Here is a 21,209-nt window from a genome sequence, read left to right as displayed (position 1 = left end):
TGCTCAAAATCCTTCAAGCAAGACTTCATCAATACATGAACTGAGAACTTGCAGATGTACAAGTTGGGTTGAAAAAGGCAGAGGAATCAGAGATCAAACTGCCAACATTCATTGGATCATGGAAAAACCAAGGAAATTCCAAGAAAACATCTACTTCTCCTTCATTGGCTATGCTAAAACCATTGACTTTGTGGATCACAACAAACTGTGGAAAACTCTTAAAGAGATGAGAGTACCAGGCTACCTTACCTGTCTCCTGAGAAATCTGTATGCTGTTCAAAAAGCAACAGTTAGAACCAGACATGGAACAATGGACTGGTTCCAAATTGGGAAAGGCGTATAATAAGGCTGTATATTGTCACCCTGCTTATTTAACTTACATGCAGAGTACATCATGAGAAATGCCAGGCTGGATGAATCACAAGCTAGAATTGAGATTGCAGGGAGAAATATCAACAGCCTCATATGCAGTGATACCACTCTAATGGCAGAAAATTAAGAGGAACTAAAGAGCCTCTTGATGAGGGTGAAAGAGGAAAATGAAAAGGCTGGCTTAAAACTCAACATTAAAAGAACTGAGATCATGGCATCCAGTCCAATCATGTATGGCAAATAGAAGGGGAAAAAGTCGAAGTAGTGACAGAATTTATTTTGGGGGGCTCCAAAATCATTGTGGACAGTGACTGCATCCATGAAATTAAAAGACACTTGCTCCTTGGAAGTCTTTGCAACCCCATGGACTGTAGCCCTCCAGGATCCTCTGTCCCTGGAATTCTGCAGGCAAGAATACTGGAATGGGTAGCCCTTCTCTTCTCCAGGGGATCTTATCAACCCAGGGACTGAGCCCGGGTCTCCTGCATTGCAGGCTGATTCTTTACCATCTGAGGCACCAGGGAGGCCCATGACAAACCTAGTGTGTGTGCAATTGCTTCAGTTGTGTCTGACTCTTTGAGACCCTATGGACTACCGCCTACCAGGCTCCTCTGTCCATGAGATTCTCCAGGCGACAATACAGGAGTGGGTTGCCGCATTCTCTTCCAGGAGATCTTCTCCATCCAGGGATCAAATTCAGGTCTCTTATATTGCAGGTAGATTCTTTAGCTCTGAGCCACTGGGGAAGCCCTGACCAACCTAGACAGCATATTAAAAAGCAGAGTCATCATTTTCCAACAAAGGTCCATATAGTCCAAGTCACAGCTTTTCCAGTAGTTATGTATGGATATGAGAATTGGACCATAAGGAAGACGGAAGAATTAATGATTTTGAATTGTGGTGCTGGAAAAGACTTGAGAGTCCCTTGGACCCAAGGAGATCAAACTAGTCAGCCCTAAAGGAAATCAATCCTGAATCGTCATTGGAAAGACTGTTACTGAAACCTGAAGCTCCAATTCTTTGGCCACCTGATGTGAAGAGCCGACACTGGAAAAGCCCTGATTCTGGTAAAGATTGAAGACAAAAGGAGAAGGAGACGAGAGAAGATGAGATGGTTGGATAGCATCACTGAGTCAACGGATGTGAATCTGAGCAGACTCTGGGAGATAGTGAAGGACAGGGAAACCTGGTGCACTGCAATCTCTGGGGCTGCAGAGTTGGATGCGACTTTGTGAGTGAACCACAACAATCACCCCCCAGGCTTCCTCAGAGTCTGAGTGGCCCCACCTCCAAGTTCAACAAAGAGCCTTTTAGAACCTGGAGATAGAGTTCTCAGACTCCCAGAGCAAATTGCTTCCACAGTGTTTTAATAATGGAAGTTCTGCACTTGACAAAAAGACTCTAATCTGCCTGCAGGGTCCATCTCCCACCCCGCTCTGGAACTGTCAAGGTGAGAGAAAATCAGATGTGCTATTAAAGGCTGACTTCCCTGAACAACTTCCCAGGGGCACCTCCAGGAGGGCAGTACCATCAAATAGTAGCAGCACAGACTTAGTGAGCATTTACCATTTAATACCATAATAACCCTGTGAGGAAGGACTGCAATCTCCACCTTACAAATGAGGATGCTGAGGCACAAAAGGTAGAAGATCCAGCACTGTGAGAGAATACCTTTCCACTGTTTCAAGTCACCCAAGCTTGCAATTTGTTATAGCAGCCACATGAAACTAACACAAGGGTTTCATGCATGATCTGGCATGTAGTAGGGAAGGCCATCAAATCTCACCACATCAGATCAATTCAGATCAATTGGTAACACCTGAAAGTACTGAGTCTAGGCTCCTTGAGAAAGAAAAGCACAGCTGATTGTGTCACAAGTAAAGAAATAAGTGATCAAAGTGAAAGAGGAGAGTGAAAAAATTGGCTCAAAACTCAACATTCAGAAAACTAAAATCATGGCATCTGGTCCCATCACTTCAAGGCAAATAGATGGGGAAACAATGGAAACAGTGACAGGCTTTATTTTCTTGGGCTCCAAAATCACTGCAGATGGTGATTGCAGCCATGAAATTAAAAGACGCTTGCTCCACGGAAGAAAAGCTATGACCAACCTAGACAGCATATTAAAAAGCAGAGATATTACTTTGCTGTCAAAGGTCCATCTAGTTAAAGCTATGGTTTTTCCAGTAGCCATGTATGGATGTGAGAGTTGGGCTATAAAGAAAGTTGAGCACAGAAGAATTGATGCTTTTGAACTGTGGTGTTGGAGAAGACTCTTGAGAGTCCCTTGGACTGCAAGGAGATCCACCCAGTCCATCCTAAAGGAGATCAGTCCTGAATATTCATTGGAAGGACTGATGCTGAAGCTGATGTTCCAATACTTTGGCCACCTGATGCAAAGAAATGACTCATTGGAAGAGACTCTGATGCTGGGAAAGATTGAAGGCGGGAGAAGGGTGAGACGGTTGGATGGCATCACCGACTCAATGGACATAGGTTTGAGTAAGCTCCAGGAGCTATTGATGGACAGGGAAGGCTGGCATGCTGCAGTCCATGGGGTCGCAAAGAGTCAGCATGACTGAGCGACTGAACTGAACTGAAGGAAATAAGGGCTGCCATAGGTAACAAAAAAAAGGTCTGTTAACATGAATACTATGTATTTATATTTCCTATAAGAATGCACACTAAAAAACTATTAAATTAAAAAACAAGCAAGACTTCTGCAAACAGACTCCTCCTGAGATGGAGTATTGAGATTGCCAGAGGCTCATCTCCAGTGTTTCAGTGACCCTGGGAAGCTCAGGTCTCTTCCTGCCCCATGGTTTCTGGTGGGGGCAGGGGAGGGGAAGAGACCCGTGCAGTTTTCGGATCAATTCCTTTCTTTCCTTACTGTCCCTACAGTCATCATCTCAGCCCATCATCATCATCCACACCCTCACCATGGCATCAGCCCAGCCAGGCTTCCTCCTCCCAGGGTTTTCCCTTCTTCCCCTGCAGCTTCTCCCACATAAGGCTGCTGCTGCTTGTGTGAAATACCACCATCCTGCTGTTACTCTGCTTGCAAACTCTTTACAGCCTACTCACTGCCTTCAGTACAAAACCTAAACCTTTCCACTTGTTATTAAATACCTTCATTCTCCCTTTATCCTAGTTCACCTCTACTTCAGACAAGCTGAGCTGACAAGATGAATGACTTGGGTGAAAGAGTCCAGGTATTTGGCAAGGAATGACCCCAAGATGACCAGTATAGCTTTTCCTGGTGTGTGTTTGAGAAAGTACCAACTATGAAGATGTCAGCTGAGAGAGAGAATTCAGGACTCCAACTGGCTTCCAAGACAGAAATGTACCATCTCCCCTGCAGATTGTCTGAAGAAAGTGGACTTCAGGAGTGCTTGATTCAGCCACTCAGAAATGTTATCAAGGACCCAGGTTCTTTTCAATTCTTCTTTCAGTCACTGTCAGGGCTGGTGTCCCCAGGTTGGTGTTACTTTATTTTCAGATGACAAACATTCAGAACAAGAAGAGAGGTCATTTCTTCTCATTACTCTAATTTAGGAGCTGTAAGCTTTAACCAGAAGTCCATAGCAAATTTTCTTTCACCTCCTCTTGGCTACTTTGGTGTCACAAGCTCCTGCCAAACCATTCTCTGATCTGGGAGTGGGATTATCTAGACCAATCAGATTCACTCCTAATGGTGAGGCCATGTTCAGCTTCCCTTCAGGTTGATGCCTGAGTTGGGGAAGGGAAGGTAATCAAAAGCAGAGGTCTGTAAGGAAGATGCACATGAATGCTAGTGAAGGTTGAGTTGGGAGTTCAGGGTAGACGGCAGCCAGTGGTACTCAGTCAGTTCAGTTTAGTTGCTCAGTTGTGTCTGACTCTTTGTGACTCCACGGACTGCAGCATGCCAGGCTTCCCTGTCCATCACCAACTCCTGGAGTTTGCTAGAACTCATGTTCATTGAGTCGGTGAGCCATCCAACCATCTCATCCTCTGCCGTCCCCTTCTGCTCCTGCCTTCAATCTTTCCCAGCATCAGGGTCTTTTCCAATGAGTCAGTTCTTCCCATCAGGTGGCCAAAGTTTTGCAGCTGCAGCTTCATCATCAGTCCTTCCATTGAATATTCAGGACCAATTTCCTTTAGGGTGGACTGGTGTGATTTTCTTGCAGTCCAAGAGACTCTCAAGAGTCTTCACCAACACCACAGCTCAAAAGAATCAACTCTTCAGCGCTCAGCTTTTTTTATGGTCCAACTCTGACATCCATACATGATTACTGGATAAGCCATAGCTTTGACTAGATGGATATTTGTCAGCAAAGTAATGTCTGCTTTTTAATATGCTGTCTAGTTTGGTCACAGCTTTTCTTCCATGGAGCAAGCATCTTTGAATTTCATGGCTGCAGTCACCATCTGCAGTGATTTTGGAGCCCAAGAAAATAAAATATGTCACTGTTTCCATTGTTTCCCCATCTATTTGCCATGAAGTGATACGACCAGATGCCATGATTTTAGTTTTCTGAATGTTGAATTTTTTTTCCATTTATTTTTATTAGTTGGAGGCTAATTACTTTACAATATTGTAGTGGTTTTTTTGTCATACATTGACATGAGTAAGCCATGGATTTACATGTATTCCCCATCCCGATCCCCCCTCCCACCTCCCTCTTCACCCGATCCCTCTGGGAGAAGGCAAGGGTGGGATGTTTCAAGAGAACAGCATTGAATGTTGAGTTTTAAGCCAGCTTTTTTACTCTTCTCTTTCACTTTCATTAAGAGGTTCTTCAGTTCTTCTTGCTTTCTGCCATAAGAGTGATGTCATCTGTGTATCTAAAGTTATTGATATTTCTCCCAGCAATCTTGATTCCAGCTTGTGCTTCATCCAGCTGGGCATTTCACATGATGCACTCTGCATATAAGTTAAATAAGCAGGGTGACAATGTATAGCTCTGATGCACTCCTTTTCTAATTTGGAACCAGTTTGTTGTTCCATGTCTGGTTCTAATTGTTGCTTCTTGACTTTAATACAGATTTCTCAGGAGGCAGGTCAGGTGGTCTGGTATTCCCATCTTTTGAAGAATTTTCCACAGTTTGTTGTGATCCACACAGTAAAAGACTTTGGCATAGTCAATAAAGCAGAAGTAGATGTTTCCCTGGAACTCTATTGCTTTTTCTATGACCCAATGGGCAATTAATGACACTCATTACAGAAGAATTAAAGGCAGAGCCTTGTTCTACATCTTTGAGAAGCTGCCCCATCTCAGCCACATCCATGCTAGTCTAAGGCACCATCACCTCTTGACCTAGCCATTGCAATAGCTCCTCTGTTTTCCCCACATTCTCTCTTTACGCCCCCCACCCACCCAATCCATTCTTTAATGACATCAAGTCACATTTTAAAAATGCACACTGAATCTTGCCCAAAAGCCCTGCCTGGTTTTCCATTGCTCCTAAGACAAAAGCCAAACCTACACTGACTTAAAGGGACCTAAAGGATCTGGCTTCTGCCCACTGCCAACATCAGCTTTGGTCACTTTCTTCCCTCCCTCACTTGCTGTATCTTTATGCCTTGAAATCTTTTCTCTCAACTACCTTGAACCTTGAGGGAACTCCTTTCCTTCTTGAGCCCTTTCATAAGCTGTTTCTCCTTCCAGTCTGCTATCTCTGCTTTACAAACTCTCACTGAATGTAATGCTTTATGTCCAGAGTCAGTTTCTTCTGGTGTTTGTTCTCGGAGTATTTGTTCCTTCATCTCACTGATCACAATTTTAATTACAAAGATTTTTGTGCAATTATTGATTGACTTTAGAAATTGAAAGTGTCCGTTGTTCAGTTGTGTCTGACTCTTTGTGATCCCATGAACTGTAGCCCGCCAGGCTCCTCTGTCCATGGGATTCTCTAGGCAACAATACTGGAGAGGGTTGCCATTCCCTTCTCCAGGGAACCTTTCAGACCCAGGGGTTGAACCTGGGTCTCCCGCATTGCAGGCAGATTCTTTACTGTCTGAGTCACTAGGGAAACCCATTGTAACCATTATGAAGGCAGGGACAGATTTGTTTCCTTCTTTGCCATATCCTCCAGAATCTGGCATGCAGAAGATGCTCAATAAATAATGGAATTATTTAGGACTCTTGAGGTGGCAAGCAATAGAAACTCACTGCATTATTTAGATTATAACCTCAGCTGTTATACTAGAGAGCCAGAGTCCCAGAGTCTCAATAAAACAAAAACTTCTTTCTCTCACATGTCTTGGTATAAACATCCATGGGCTGACATGGCAACTCCATGATGTTACACAACCAGGCTCTTTAGGTCTTTGCTCTACCACCCCCTTGAATGCTGCCCCTATCTTTCTGATATGAGGGAGTTTATGGCCTCATCAATATTCCTGTAAGCAGGAAGAGAGAAAAGTAAAAGGGCAGGGGAAGATTTATTCCTTTTGTTCAGGGTTACCACCCAGAAGTTACAAGCTTTCTGCTTACATCCATTGACCAGAGTGTGGTCCTGTCATCACTTTATTGTAAGGAGGCAGGCAGAAATATGGTCTTTAATTTGGGCAGTCACATGGACAACCCAAAATCAGAGGTCATAAAGAGGAAGGGCAGAATGGATATTAGTAGAAAATTATCACTACCTCAAGCAAGGGTTGGCAATTTATTGCCTCACATAATCCCTAAAACTTGGTTAATAACCAAACCTCATGAAGGATGGGTACACTCTGGGCCTCAGAACAAGGAGAACTAGAACAGATTCTCCTTCTCTCTTCAATTCAGCTCTCGTTGCCTATCACTTCTTTCTTAATGCGACAGTTCTTGAATTATACATCTTACAGTGTTCACAGTCAGAAAGCGACTGGATCTCTATATCGGCTCCTGGGAAAGTCCAATGCCCACTTTGAATTAAGCAATTGTGGTCAAAGAGATTGGGTGCTGCAAGAACATTGTCCTAAAACTAAGTGGGTAAACACAGATGCCTTAACAAGACATAAAGACAGATGAAGGGAACCATAAGTGAATTTGCACATCCTTACCTATCATCTAGCATTTCTGGCGAATATTCATATGTCAATACCTTGAAAGCTAAAGCCTCCTTGTGATCCCATTCCTATTTCCCCAGATGCTGAGATCATTCAGTGAACACTTGTTGAAGCAGAGTCAAAGAATCAATACTTGACATTAAAGTCAGGCAGTACCATAAAAATGATCAGTGAACTAAATACATAGTGAGGCGCAAGAGTGGGAAAACTTAGCAACTGTGCAATGGAAAAGCTAATGGTGCACTTGGAAAAGCCCCAAGGCTGTGATTGCTGAGTTTGCGCTTTGTGTCCAGCTGATAGGAGGTCTTCAGGGTACAATAAGGGCAGCACGTGCTAATTGAGGCCAGAAATCGTGCTCATTACCAAAATGTTTCTGTGATCCTTTACATCTAAATGAGACCCAGTGGGGTAAGTTTGGAACTTGATTATCATGGATTTTGCAAGATGGCTTATTAACATAATTCCCCTAATTAGGAATCAAAGAAGCTCTTGTTGAAAATTTTCCACTAAATATTACAGGGCCATAATTCCTGCATCATTAGGTGTCTAGCTCTGAATTCTAATTGCAAACCTTCCTCTGTGATCTGTGAGTGGCTCAGTTCTAGAGGGATTTCTTTCATTTAATCAACATTTACTGAGCTCCTACATATTTAGTAACTTAGGTGTTGAACATAACAGAGGTAAGAGATAGTCCCTGACCTCAGGAAGCTCACAGTCTAATAGACGGGACAGAGAAGTAGACAGGTGATTGGAATTCCAAAGATATATGTGTGTGCATGTAAGGGGCTGTGGGTAGAGAGGGAAGGAGGGAAAGAGAGAGAATAAATGAAAATGCTGTTTTGGAAAAACCTAACAGTTGTCAGCTTGATGGAGGGAATTGAGGTGGGGAACAAGGGTCAGAGAAAGCCTTCTGAACTAGACTCATTATGTGAAAGTAGGAAGAAAGGTATTTCTGGCTGGGGACTAGCATATACAAAGGCCTAGAGACATGAAGGACAGTGTCAGGACCAGGGACCCATGGCCAGGCAGTTCAGCAATTCCGGTAATTATAGCAAAACAAGCAGTGGAGATAGACATGTCTGTATTGGTGGGTGAGGGTCAAACCACTGCACACCTTGGAAACCGTGGTAAGGCAGTGTTTTCAAAAGCTAAGAGGGAAAGTGAGAGACGGAGGAGAATTATGATCAAAAACACTTTAGGTATGATGCCTGGAGCATTATCCTCCTAGAAAAGTCCCTTCTTCTCACTACAGAGCCCTATCAATCCTCTGTCTTGTACTCACCATCTTGTCATGCCATAGTCCTTGACACTGGTTACTACTTGATCTCACAGTTGATCAGTTTGGAGGAAGATTACCTGATTCAAGCCAGACCAACCAGGCTTCAAGAACATTCTAAAGTTGGGTGTAAAATGTGGTATGCATTTTAGGGGGACCAAACAGTCTTTGACTTTTCTTAGGTATCAGAGGATTCCACCAACCTCTCAATTACTGAGGCTCAAACTAGGAGTTGGGGGTGAGGAAACCACACAAAAAGGCTCACCATTTGCCACTTGTGTGAGCAAAAAAAAAAAAAGAGAATGTTTTTACAAAGCACAAACTACTCCTAGGCCCTCTGCTCCAAATTTTGCTTCTGAGCTTTTCATTATTTGAGTTTCATGCCCACCTCACTTTTTTCTGTCTGACAAGACACAGTGACTATCATATGAGAAATGGTGAGATGGACTATAATAAATACATTGCTTAAGCAAGGAAAGTTGACAGGAATATAAATATGGGGCATGATATATAAAGCTCCACACATCCCAGTGGCTTCATTTATTAAAATCTTGCCATGCTAAATTTACAAGAGTACTCTTATCTGTATGGGTTCTCATAAAATACTGTTTGTTGCTATTGCTTATGTTCAAACCCTCCTCGATTTCACTATTAGCTGACCTTTTCCTATGTAAACCTCAAGGCCTAGCTAGAGTTCACCAGGGATTCGCCATTTATGTGTGTTCAGGGTAGGCTTTGGATTTGGATTAAAGTGAAGATATGAAACTCTGGTCAAGGTTAGAATGAGAGTTAAATTCTAACTGCAAGAATCGTGGTCTCTGAGTAATTCCCACCACTAGCCACTCCTCTAATCAATCTTGAACCAGACCCCAAATCAGCAAAATTTACTTATCTAATTAATATTTAATAAACATATGCTCTGTCCTGAGTATGCCAGTACAGAATGAATAGGCCACAGCCCTTGGCTAGTAAGCACTCAGACTAGTATGAAGGAACTAAATGTACAAATGCATAGTTTTAACATATTGTGATAAGTGGTGTAAGTGATTGAAGGGGCAAATAACCATAACAGTTGAGAGTCTGTGGTGGGCCAGGCACTGTGCTTTTGTATGCCACAGTCCTGTATTTACATAAGAATCTTCACTTTAGGATTATAGAAGATGAAACTCACAGATGGAAGGGACTTGCCTAAGTCAAAGAGTGAGAGATTTTTTTTAAATTCGAGTAGAGTTGATTTACAATGTGTTAATTTCTCCTGTACAGTAATGTGATAGGTTATATACACATATACATATAAAAACATAAAAAACATATATATGTACATTCTTTTTCATATTCTTTTCCATTATGGTTTATCACAGGGTATTGAATATAGTGCCCTGTGCTATATAGTAGGACCTTGTTGTTTATTCATTCTATATGTCATTTGCATCTGCTAACCCCAAACTCCCAACCCTTCCTTCCGCTAACACCCACCCCCTTAACAACCACAAGTCTGTTCTCTATGTCTGTGAGCTTGTTTCTGTTTCATTGAGAGTTTCAGTTGTGTCATATTTTAGATTCCACATATAAGTGATACCATATGATATTTTTCTTTCTTTTTCTGATATTTCATTTAGCATGATAATCTCTAGTTCTATCCATGTTGCTACAAATAGCATTATCTTATTCTTTTTTTTGGCTGAGTATCCCATTGCACACATGTTCCATGTCCTCTTTATCCATTCATCTGTCGATGGACATTTAGATTACTTCTATGCCTTGGATGTTATAAATAGTGCTACTATGAACAAAGGAGTGCATGCTTCATTTTGAATTATAGTTTTGTCTGGATATAACAACAGTGGTAATTCTATTTTTAGTTCTTTTGAGGAACCTCCATACTGTTTTCCAGAGTGGCTGTACCAACTTACATTTCCAACAGCAGTTGAGGAGAGTTCACTTTTCTCTACTCCTTTTTTCTCCAATATTTGCTATTTGTAGACTTTTAAATGATGACCATTCTGACTGGTGTGAGGTGATAACCTCATTGTAGTTTTGATTCACATTTCTCTAATAATTAGTGACGTGGCAAATCTTCATATGCCTCTTGGCCATCAAACAACGAGATATTTGAATCCAGGTCTGTCTAAATCTAAACGCTGTGCTTTATCCTCTGGTTCCTTTTCACTGTAGCCCTCAAGATGTGTGAGGACTTTGCATGCAGGGTCAGCACCAGGTAAGAGCTGATGTACTCCAAGGTGCCCCCACTGACTGTTTCAACTCCTTGTTCCTACTCCGCCCCTTCCCTAGACCACACTTAAAGGGCTGTTGGCATTGCCCTTGGTCCACGCTGATGAAAATCTATTGGTTACCACCTGCCCACCATCCATTCCCCTTTCTTCTTTTAGTGTAACCCTAGTATCCCTTCCCCTCTCTCTATCCCTCGGCTCAGATGGAGCTGATCCCACTCACATGACCCAACCCCAGGCAAGCACAGCCACAGTGACTGATACAGGGGTAAATATGCAATCCTGCCCATCCCAGATGGAATGAATTTGGGGGCTTTTGCTGGAATTGCTAGGAAGGAAGTACTGTTGACTCGGGTTGGCAAGGAGATGGAGTATAAGCCTCAAGCTGTCCTTGGCCATTTCTGCCTCTCTGAGGGGAGAACTTGCTGTAGAATTAAGTCAACAAAGACAACACTGAACCAAGAAATGGAAAGAGCCTGGTCTTGATTCCCTTTTTAGTTCATTTTCAGTACTGGCTATAGCCATGCCCCAAACCTCACTACCACAGACTATCCAGGTTCACGAGGCAGTAAATGCCCATTTTAGCTTAGGCTAACTTGACTTAGATTTCTGTTATTTCAGTCAAAAGAGTCCTAATTAGTACATCCCGCATGTCTTATCTCTGATCTCCTAGAGGCTGGAGCTGAGAATCCCATAAGCCTCCCTCCTACCCCCAGCCCTCCAGCTCTCCATCCAAGCCGCAGAGTAAAGAATTCAGTTGGCCTCATATCCAGAATTCTCTGTCAATTCACTCCTTCATTGCCCTCTGTGAACCTGGAAGAAAAAATTGAGAGCTGTCTCCTTGTATGGCTTGAGGAAAAAACTAAATTGGGTATTTTAAAATTTATTCTCCTATGTGAGTTTTTAGAAGAAAAGTGGATGGTGGACAGCTGATCTCATAATAAATAAAATGTCCTCCCATTATAGCACTAAATAAATAAAAGTGGATATGAAATTATCTGTGAAGGATGATTAAACCATGAGCAGATACATGGGGTGGGGGGTGGGGTGGGAAATGGGTTTAAAACATACTGCTAACTACAAAAAAAGAAAAGAGAACTGATGGAGATTTATCACAGGCCACCATTTAAATATATTAAAATCACATGCATTATAGACATATATCAAAAACATTAGAGCAAGTGCTTGTGAGGGACACAGAAGGAAATAGAGAATGGGAATGAACAGGGTGGGGCAATCAGTAAAATGAGAGGAGTATTGCAATGATGATTCTGGAAGTAGGAGTATCTCAGCTCTTTGCATCTGAGATTATAGACAGGAACAGAAGGAGGAAGGAAACTAGGAGGAAACCCTCCGAAATATTAGCAGTTGTTGTATAGTCAGGGAGTGTTTGGCCACCAGGAAGAGAAAGTCATGCAAGGAAGCTAAATTAAAAGGAGACTGGTCTTATGGACACACCTGTTGACAATCCAGGCTGGCCTCAAAGAACTGTAATCTTGGCTATTCTTTCACCTAGCCCTTTATCAGAGCCACATGTTCCCTCGAATCTGCCTCTTATCCTATCCTCCTGCTTCACTCCCTGCAGACCAGCTCTGTTTTGTCATCAGCCCCCACAGGACCCATCGTGGAGGCCTCAGTGGCCCACGTGCCTCTGCAGTTCAGCAACTCTCACTTTCCCCAGCTCATGGTCTCTGTGGCTCTATTCTAAATCAAGATGGGCAGATGTGACTGGCCCAGCTTGAGTCAGCTACTTACCCCTGGTCTAAATGATGCTGGTGATAGTGAAGGGGAGTGGGGAGGATGGAAGGGAAATGAAAATGGGCCTGGAAGCTGAGATAGTGGGAGGAAAAGATTAGTATAACTTGTGCAGACTGTCCCTCGGTGCTGAGATTATGGGTGATTACTTTCTTTATAATTGTTAGCAGGATCCAGCTTTCCTAAAATGCATGTGTTAGAATGACTAGAGTTTAAAGGGACAAGCTCTGAAGTTAGGCAAAACTGGATTCAAATTCTTGGGTTTCCACCTCCTAGCCATGTCACTGAGCAAGTTCCTTCACCTCTCTGAGCCCTTCTTTCCTTCTTTGGAATGTAGGTGGAGTGGTAACCCTCTCATAAGCTCTTGTAAGCATTAAATGATACAGCAAAGCTAAAGCATTGAGTGTCTCATTAATGATAATCACTCAAAAATATTCTTCTACATTATTGTTCAGTCAGTTCAGTCATTCAGTCGTGTCTGACTCTGTGACCCCATGGACTGCAACACGCCAGGCCTCCCTGTCCATCTCCAAATCCCAGAGTTTACTCATACTCATGTCCATTATTGTTAGCGTATGTGATTTTTATAGTTACAAACTCTTAACCAAAACAAAAACCCTCATGTCATAGGTCAGTAGTCACTGAACTCTGTTGCCACTCTTATTCTCCTGCCTCTTTCCTCCTTGTAATAAAGAATTTATCTGTGCTGAAAATGGTTGTTGGAAATCACCGCTGTATACCATGTCCCCCCCTCCCCTGCACATGTAACCAATGAATCAAGCTTCCTCTTCCTAGTAGCCCTGGCTTGCTCACCCTAATTGATCATTATAAGGCATGCTCAGGGGTCCCTGGGCTCTTATGTTACTTGACCGCACACAGACCTCAGGCGGAACTCCCCAGTCCCCCAAAGAGTGAGCAGACTCTACTCCCTCCCGCACCCACATTGCGTTCTGGGAGCCTTCAGAGGGGAGAAGGTCAGCAGGTGGTGCATCTGATCAATTAATTAGGAGCGTGGTGAGAGGTTTGACTCCAAGCCTAGCTAATTGCATAATTAATTCTCTACCCATCCTCCATCTCAGTTCCCAATTCAAAAGGCCATCCCGGCCTGCCACCCCTGTTTGTTGCTGGGGAGATATGAGCCCTGCTCAGATCTGTCCATGGCAGAGGCGGCCCCTTCCCGTCCTCCTGCCCCTCATTTCTGAGGCTGAAAAAACAGACTAGGAAAATGTCTCTGAGAGCACTCAGGAATGAAAGTGGACCAACTTCCTCAAAACGTTGTGTGAGGATTATAGGAAACAGCAGAGTGAAAAGGAGCTTTTCAAGGGGAAAAACCTCAACCTGCTTCAATAAGCAAAGCCTGTTGACCTAGTCCTCAGAGATTGTTGTGCCAGACACACCTGGTTCTTCCTCTCCTGCCCATATCTATTCTCCTCCTCTTTACATAGGAACCCTGCTTTTGCTTATGGCATCTACATGTGCAACCAAAATAAAGTGTCTTTCCCAGGCTTTCTTGAGTGACGAGTGCCCCAGGACAGTGAGATGTTGGGAGTAGACCTCAGAAAGGGTAACCCCGCACCAATAAAAAAGGGGGACATAGAGGAGGGAGTTTTTGCCTCCAGCGTTTCACCTCCTTTTTGCTCTCTTGATGATAGATGCAATGCCTGAAGGTGGAGCGATGATTTTGCAACCATGAAGAAAAATGCCAACCTCTAAGGATGACTGAGATGAAAAATGGAGAGAGTCTGGGTTTCTAATGGCGCTGTGAACAGCCATAGCAGCCAGGACTGCCTCTCAGGATTTGCTGCTATGTGAAAAAATAAAGCCCTTTTTGGTAATCTGTTGTGAGCAGCTATCACCTGCATTTGAAAAAAACTCCTGACTGATACAGATGTTGACATTAGCCTAACACATAGATGAATCAATGTATAGTAGTGATAGTAGCAATAATAACAAAATACAACGAGCATATGCTATAGACAGCATTGTCAGGAAGATTGCATGAGTTAAAGTAGTTAGACCTCTTAGTACAACGACAGGAACATGGCAAACATTCACATACCTTGGATTTTGTTAGAACTTGAAGTTGAGAGGGTTTATAAGACTTATCAGGAAGTCTTTAATAAGACTTATCAAGAAGTTGGAAATGTAACCAATAACCAAGATTTGGGAACCACAGAAGTAATTACACTGATTTCAGGCTCAGGAACTTTCCCCATTAGGCAAGTGTCCTGGACCTGCCTCTTATAAACTGTGTGAGTTCAGGCAAATTACTTAATCTTTTGGAACCTCAGTTTCCTATTCTGCAAAATGGGGAAGTTATGAGGATTAAATAAGATGTGCCCACTGGTTATTACTTGTGGTTAATTCCTCCTAGAGGTGGACAGGAATTTCAAAGAGAATCTCTCAGGGCATTGAGAAAGGTTAAAAGACAACCTCCCAAACTTTCAGCAAGGGTGTTTTCCAGCAGACCCCATGAAAAACAAGAGGATGCATGCAGCATGTTCCTTGCTTTGGTAAATTTTCTCAGAGAGGCAGTAAATTACTGAATCCTTGTTTCAGCTAAATCAAACATACTGCAAGATTCCATTGGCATTTAATACTGATATTATAGCCCCCAGGAATAACAAGTGAAAGTAATTAAGTTTAATGATTCCAACGAACCCAATAAGCTTGATTGCAGTGTGTATGCCTAATTATCTTCCTTTTTTTGTTGTGTGTGCATGGTATAAATAAGGCCTATTTGTTAAAAAAAGAAAAGGCACTAATTTTAAGATGCAATAGGAAAAGTTGCATCTGCAGCACCTTTTTTTGAAGGGCTCGCTGGAAACCCTGAGTGGGGAGAAAGTCACTTGGTTTGTCAAAGTAGCAAAGGAGGGATGATGTAATGCTCAAGTCTCTAAACTATGGGACAAAACCAGCTTTCCCAGCAGCAGAGGAGGAAACCAAGGAGGCCTCTATCTTCTAGGGGACTTTAGGGCCCCTATCTTCTCTTCATGAAGATAAAGGAAAAACAGAGGTGAATAGAGGCTAGATGCATACTCTAAGGGAGGTATACAGCCCTCCAGCCTTGAGTCTGTTCTGCTCACCTGGAGAGATGCCCCAGTGGTAGATGAATCATCGGCCCCAATGCCTCAACACTTCCTGTATCCAGGTCTTTGACATGTGACTTTCACTGCTTTCCATTAAAAGGATGAAACATATTTCCCCACCCCTTCACTTTGAGTTCGAACATGTGACTTGCTTTGGATAACAGAATGATGTGTAAGTGACAGGCTGCCAGCTACAAGCCTAGTGCTAAAGAGACTTTGAACATTTCCATTTATCATCTTGTGTTTCTGCCATTGCCATGTGACCATGTTTGGATGAACCTGCTGGGCCCAGGTGGAGAAGGAGAGACACGTGGAGCAGAGGCATTGAGTCAAGCCCAGCCAGACCCCAGAAAAGTCTCAAATATGAGATTTAAATAAATATTTATTGTTGATTTATATATTAAGTGCCACTGGGATTTGGGTTTTTTTTAATGGAGTATAAGGGCATCGGTACAACAGTGAAAACCTTGAAATGCTTTGAGAATTTTGTGACAACAAGCAATTTTCTGGGAAACAGTTTCCCAGATTTCAGGGGATTCTGATAACTGTGTCTGACTCAAGGGAAATCAGAAGCCCCTTGAAACAATTAACCAGATCTCTCTGTACTCAACCACAAGGTGTAAACTCCCAAGGCCTTCTTGACTCTTCTCTTTAATTTCCACTGTCTTTTCCCAGTTCCAAGTTCAGTAACATCACATTAGTAATGATGGGATTATTTATACCATACAAATTGATGAAAGCTACAAAACCCGGGTTTTCCCCCCAGAGAGCCAGTTTAGCATAGCCATGCCTCCAGTAATCTGCCAATCAAGTCATCTTGCTTCTTTAGCAGCAACAGAGTCTCTTGGAAGTAGTCTTTTTCTCCTCATTCTTATTCCACTGTCCTTGCTCAGGGCTGCCTGGAGCTGCAGATCAAATGTCAGTGTCAAATGATCTATGTTCAAATCCCGGCTACTTACCAGCTGTGTGATCCTAGTTAGTTCTTAAAATATTCTAATCGTCCTTCTCCACATGTGTAAAATGGAAATAATTAAACAGAATTTAACTATTAGAGTTATTGGAAAGGGTCAAAGAGATAATCCAGACTTAGCAGGCGGCAATGCATCTGACACCTCCTAAACACATAAGAAGTATAACGAAGGCTGAGAACTGAAGAATAGATGCTTTTAAGTTGTGCTGCTGGAGAAGATTCTTTTTTTTTTTTTTTAATATTATTTTATTAGTTGGAGGCCAATCACTTTACAACATTTCAGTGGGTTTTGTCATACATTGACATGAATCAGCCATATAGTTACACGTATTCCCCATCCCGATCCCCCCTCCCACCTCCCTCCCCACCCGACTCCTCAGGGTCCTCCCAGTGCACCAGGCCCGAGCACCTGACTCATGTATCCCACCTGGGCTGGTGGTCCGTTTCACCATAGATAATATAAATGCTGTTCTTTCAAAACATCCCACCCTCACGTTCTCCCCTAGAGTTCAAAAGTCTGTTCTGTACTTCTGTGTCTCTTTTTCTGTTTTGCATATAGGGTTATCGCCACCATCTATCTAAATTCCGTATATATGTGTTAGTATACTGTAATGTTCTTTATCTTTCTGGCTTACTTCACTCTGTATAATGGGCTCCAGTTTCATCCATCTCATTAGAACTGATTCAAATGAATTCTTTTTAACGGCTGAGTAATATTCCATGGTGTATATGTACCACAGCTTCCTTATCCATTCATCTGCTGATGGGCATCTGGGTTGCTTCCATGTCCTGGCTATTATGGAGAAGATTCTTGAGAGTTCCTTGGACACCAAGGAGATCAAATCAGTCAATCCTAAAGAAAATCAACCCTGAACATTCATTAGAAGGATTGATACTTTAGCTGAAGCTCCAGTACTTTGGCCACCTGATGTGAAGAACCAACTTACTGAAAAGGTGATGCTGGGAAAGGTTGAGAGCAAGAGGAGAAAGGAGTTGACAGAGGATGAGATGGTTGGATGGCATCACTGACTCAATGGACATGAGTTTGAGCAAACTCTGGGAGATAGTGAAGGATACGGAAACATGGCGTGCTGTAGTTCACGGGGCCGTAAAGAGTCGGACATAGCTTAGTGACTGAAAAACAACAAACACAGAAGAAATGACAGCTCTCACTACTTGGTTCATGTTCACACCATCTTTTGCCTTGGTTATTTGCAATGCCTTCCAACTGACTTCTCACTTGTTGGTCTTGCTCTCTTTCACTCCATTCTCCCAAAGCAGACACAGCAAATTTGCAAAAACATAAATATGATCAAAATCTTCCAGTCACTCTCCTTTGCCTTCAGGAGACAGCCCCAATTAACAAGTGGGAAACTTGGAGCCTGGAGAGGTTAAGAAATTTTTTCAAGGTCATATAAGCTATGAATAACATGGGTCTGGAATCCAGGCTCTGAATCTCCACATTCGGCCCTGTTAACCACTATGCTATCCTAATAATCAAAGGATAGATGGTGAGGAGGAATGAATGGATGAACATATGGAGTAACAAAAAGAGAGAAATATTGAGGGTTGGATGGAAGCCTAGACAGGTTGGCAGATTCTGGAATGAAAGGTTGGAAGGAGGGGTAGAGAATGGAAGGACAAACATAGAAGGATGAATGGACTGAAGGATATATAGATGTAGGGATTCTCCTGAACTGCTTTCTATCCTTCCTTTCTGCCTGGTCTTTCCTAGCAAGGCCTCCTCTGCATGGATATCTACCTGGGACATCTACTGGGAAAGTAGCAAGTCCTGTGAACTCTTCCATTTCTTAGCTCCTCATTCCATTTTCCTCCTGCCAGCTCACTTTGGCCCTAAACAGGTCTCCCTTGGTGATCAGCTTCCAATGAACTGATCACTTCTGCCTTCTTCCAGAAACTCAGGCTTTCCTATGACCAGGGACCAAATTTATCTTAATATATACTAGATACTTAATGTATGCTAGATATATAACTGTTTCATTTAATTTTCATGACACCCTTACAGGGTAGGTATTATTGTTTTCTCTACTTATAAAGAGTAATAAACAGAATCACAGAGACCTGAAATAATTTGCCTAAAGTTGCATAACTGCAAAGTATTGGATCAAGGATTAAACTCAGACAGTTAGATCCCAGGGCCCATAATCTTGATGAATGCACTATGCTGATGTCTCCTTAGCTACATCAGCTATTAGCTCCATTCTTCATGTTTGGATAGACAAGCTCTTAACAGCTCATGAGAGTGAGATTCACATTGCCTCTTCTGATCTTACCTAGGGCATTTCTCAGGCACCTGCCAATTTATACAGTCATAAACATCTATTGAGTATAGGACTGCCCAGGTGGTGCTAGTGGTAAAGAACCTGCCTGCCAATGCAGGAGACATAAGAGATTTGGGTTCTACCCTTGGGTCAGGATGATCACCTGAAGGAGGGCATGGCAACCCACTCCCAATATTCTTGCCTGGAGAAACCCAAGGACAGAGGAGCCTGAAGGCTATATAGGGTTTCAAAGAGTTGGACACGAGTGAAGTGCCTTAGCACGCACATATAGAAAACACTGCCATTACCAAACCAGAGCAATCTGGGCCAAAGATACCTCCCACTTGGGATTAAAGGGCCTCTGACATCCTGCCTAATAAAGACACTCCTGTAGGTGGGATGGCCAAGTTGGGACAAAAGATTCTTATGGTCACAGAATCTGACCAGCCTGGATTCTAGCCCCTATCTGCCATTCAGTCACACTGTGTGACCTTGGGCAAATTACATTTCCAAGCATTGGTTTTCTTATCTGCAAAACAGGGGAAATAATAGCAGCTAGTATAAATAGTTGCAAGAACTAAATAAGATAATGTGTACAAAGAGTTTGACAGGATAAAAAATATACCCATGATAGCTCTCATGTTAGTGGTTGTCCTATTCTGACTATAGCAACTTCCTTCTGGGCAGATGATCTGCCTGGAAACTTTCTAATCTGTGCTAGATTGTAGAAAAATATCCCTTTACAATTAAGACATATAAAACAGTATAAATACTACTTAGGAAAGAAGATTTTGTATCTTCAATGTGCCTGTGTTTTTTAAACAAAGTGAAAAAAGCTCAATCAACTTTGACCAAAGGCCCCAGACTTCCACCTTGTTGCTACTTTTCTCTGCTCCAAAGTTCCCACCTCTTGGCAGAGTATCAGCTGGGGGAGCTCCTCCCTCCTCCAGCTTGATTAGCTTTCCCTTGTTAACCGACAGGGTTCAATGCAATTTAATTTCATTGGGAGGAAGTGGTTCAGAAATCAAGGTCATTTAATTCTGAAAGGCAAATAGAGGGTTGCCTTTCCCAAATGATTTTTCTGCCATTTATTCCCCTTAAAATGAAAAGTACAGAGGTTAATACAATGGCTTCAAGGTCATGCTAGATCACCTTTGCAAATAGGAGAAGAATTCTTTCTACAGGATTTTAATTAGGTCGAGTACAACTAATTCTTCCTTTGCTACTTATTCCATTTCCTCTCCTTTCTGTAATTACTGCCAGTGTAACGCTCCTCACACACACAGATGGAGCTGAAGAAAGCTGTACAACTATCCTTTATTTCTCCTTCACACAAGAAAGGTGGGAGTTATCCACTGCATTCGGCCTTCGTAAATCTGAGGACTATAGTCCTAATAGCCTTACACATGTGAGTATCAGCATCATTATAAGAAGTGGGGGGAGGGGGAGTGGGTGGGTTCCAAATGTGATGCTAACACTGGGACACACAGGTCTCCCTTTTACCTGGTTCACTCAAAATGATTAGGCATGAGAACAAAGCAAACTAACTCACCTGCATGTTGTCAATCAATAAACATGTATCTGCCTATCAAGGGCTTAAGGGTGTCAGGTACATAGGAGTCAGGGTTGCAAGAGAGACTGAGGAGCTTAGGTTTGGTGAGACAGACAATTAGCAGGTAAAATAAATCAACAATACATTACTTGGTTCTAGAATGGCAAAGGCACTGTTCAGAGACAGAATCAGAGCTGGGATTCAAACCCAAGTTTCTCTGACTCCAGACTCCAAGACAAAAATGAGAGAAAAGTGAAGAGAGAGATCATACAGGTTGTCTGGACAGTGAAGAAAGCTGGAACAGAACTTTTTAAGTATCCACAAGCCAGGTTCTGTGACAAATGTGTCTCCTCAGACACCTGTAACACCATCTTAATTTTAGCATAGCATTTTCAGTACCTACTATTTTCCTGCTTTGATTGTTTGCTTTATCAGTCTACTCCTCTCTCGAATGTGAATTTCAAGAGAAGAAGGCCATAACTGGCTTGATTACTGCAGATTAGTACCTAGTTCCCTGACTGGCACATAGTAGGTGATCAACAAGTATGTATGGAATGACAGATGGCATCACATTTCCCAGGAGCCAAGGGGAGGAGGTGCTCCATAGCAAACTCCAACAAGGTACTCTCCATTCCTGCCTGGTGCCCCACTG

The sequence above is a fragment of the Muntiacus reevesi genome, chromosome 2, assembly GCF_963930625.1.
Source record: "Muntiacus reevesi chromosome 2, mMunRee1.1, whole genome shotgun sequence".
NCBI lineage: Eukaryota > Metazoa > Chordata > Mammalia > Artiodactyla > Cervidae > Muntiacus > Muntiacus reevesi.
Note: the sequence above shows the minus strand (reverse complement) of the source record.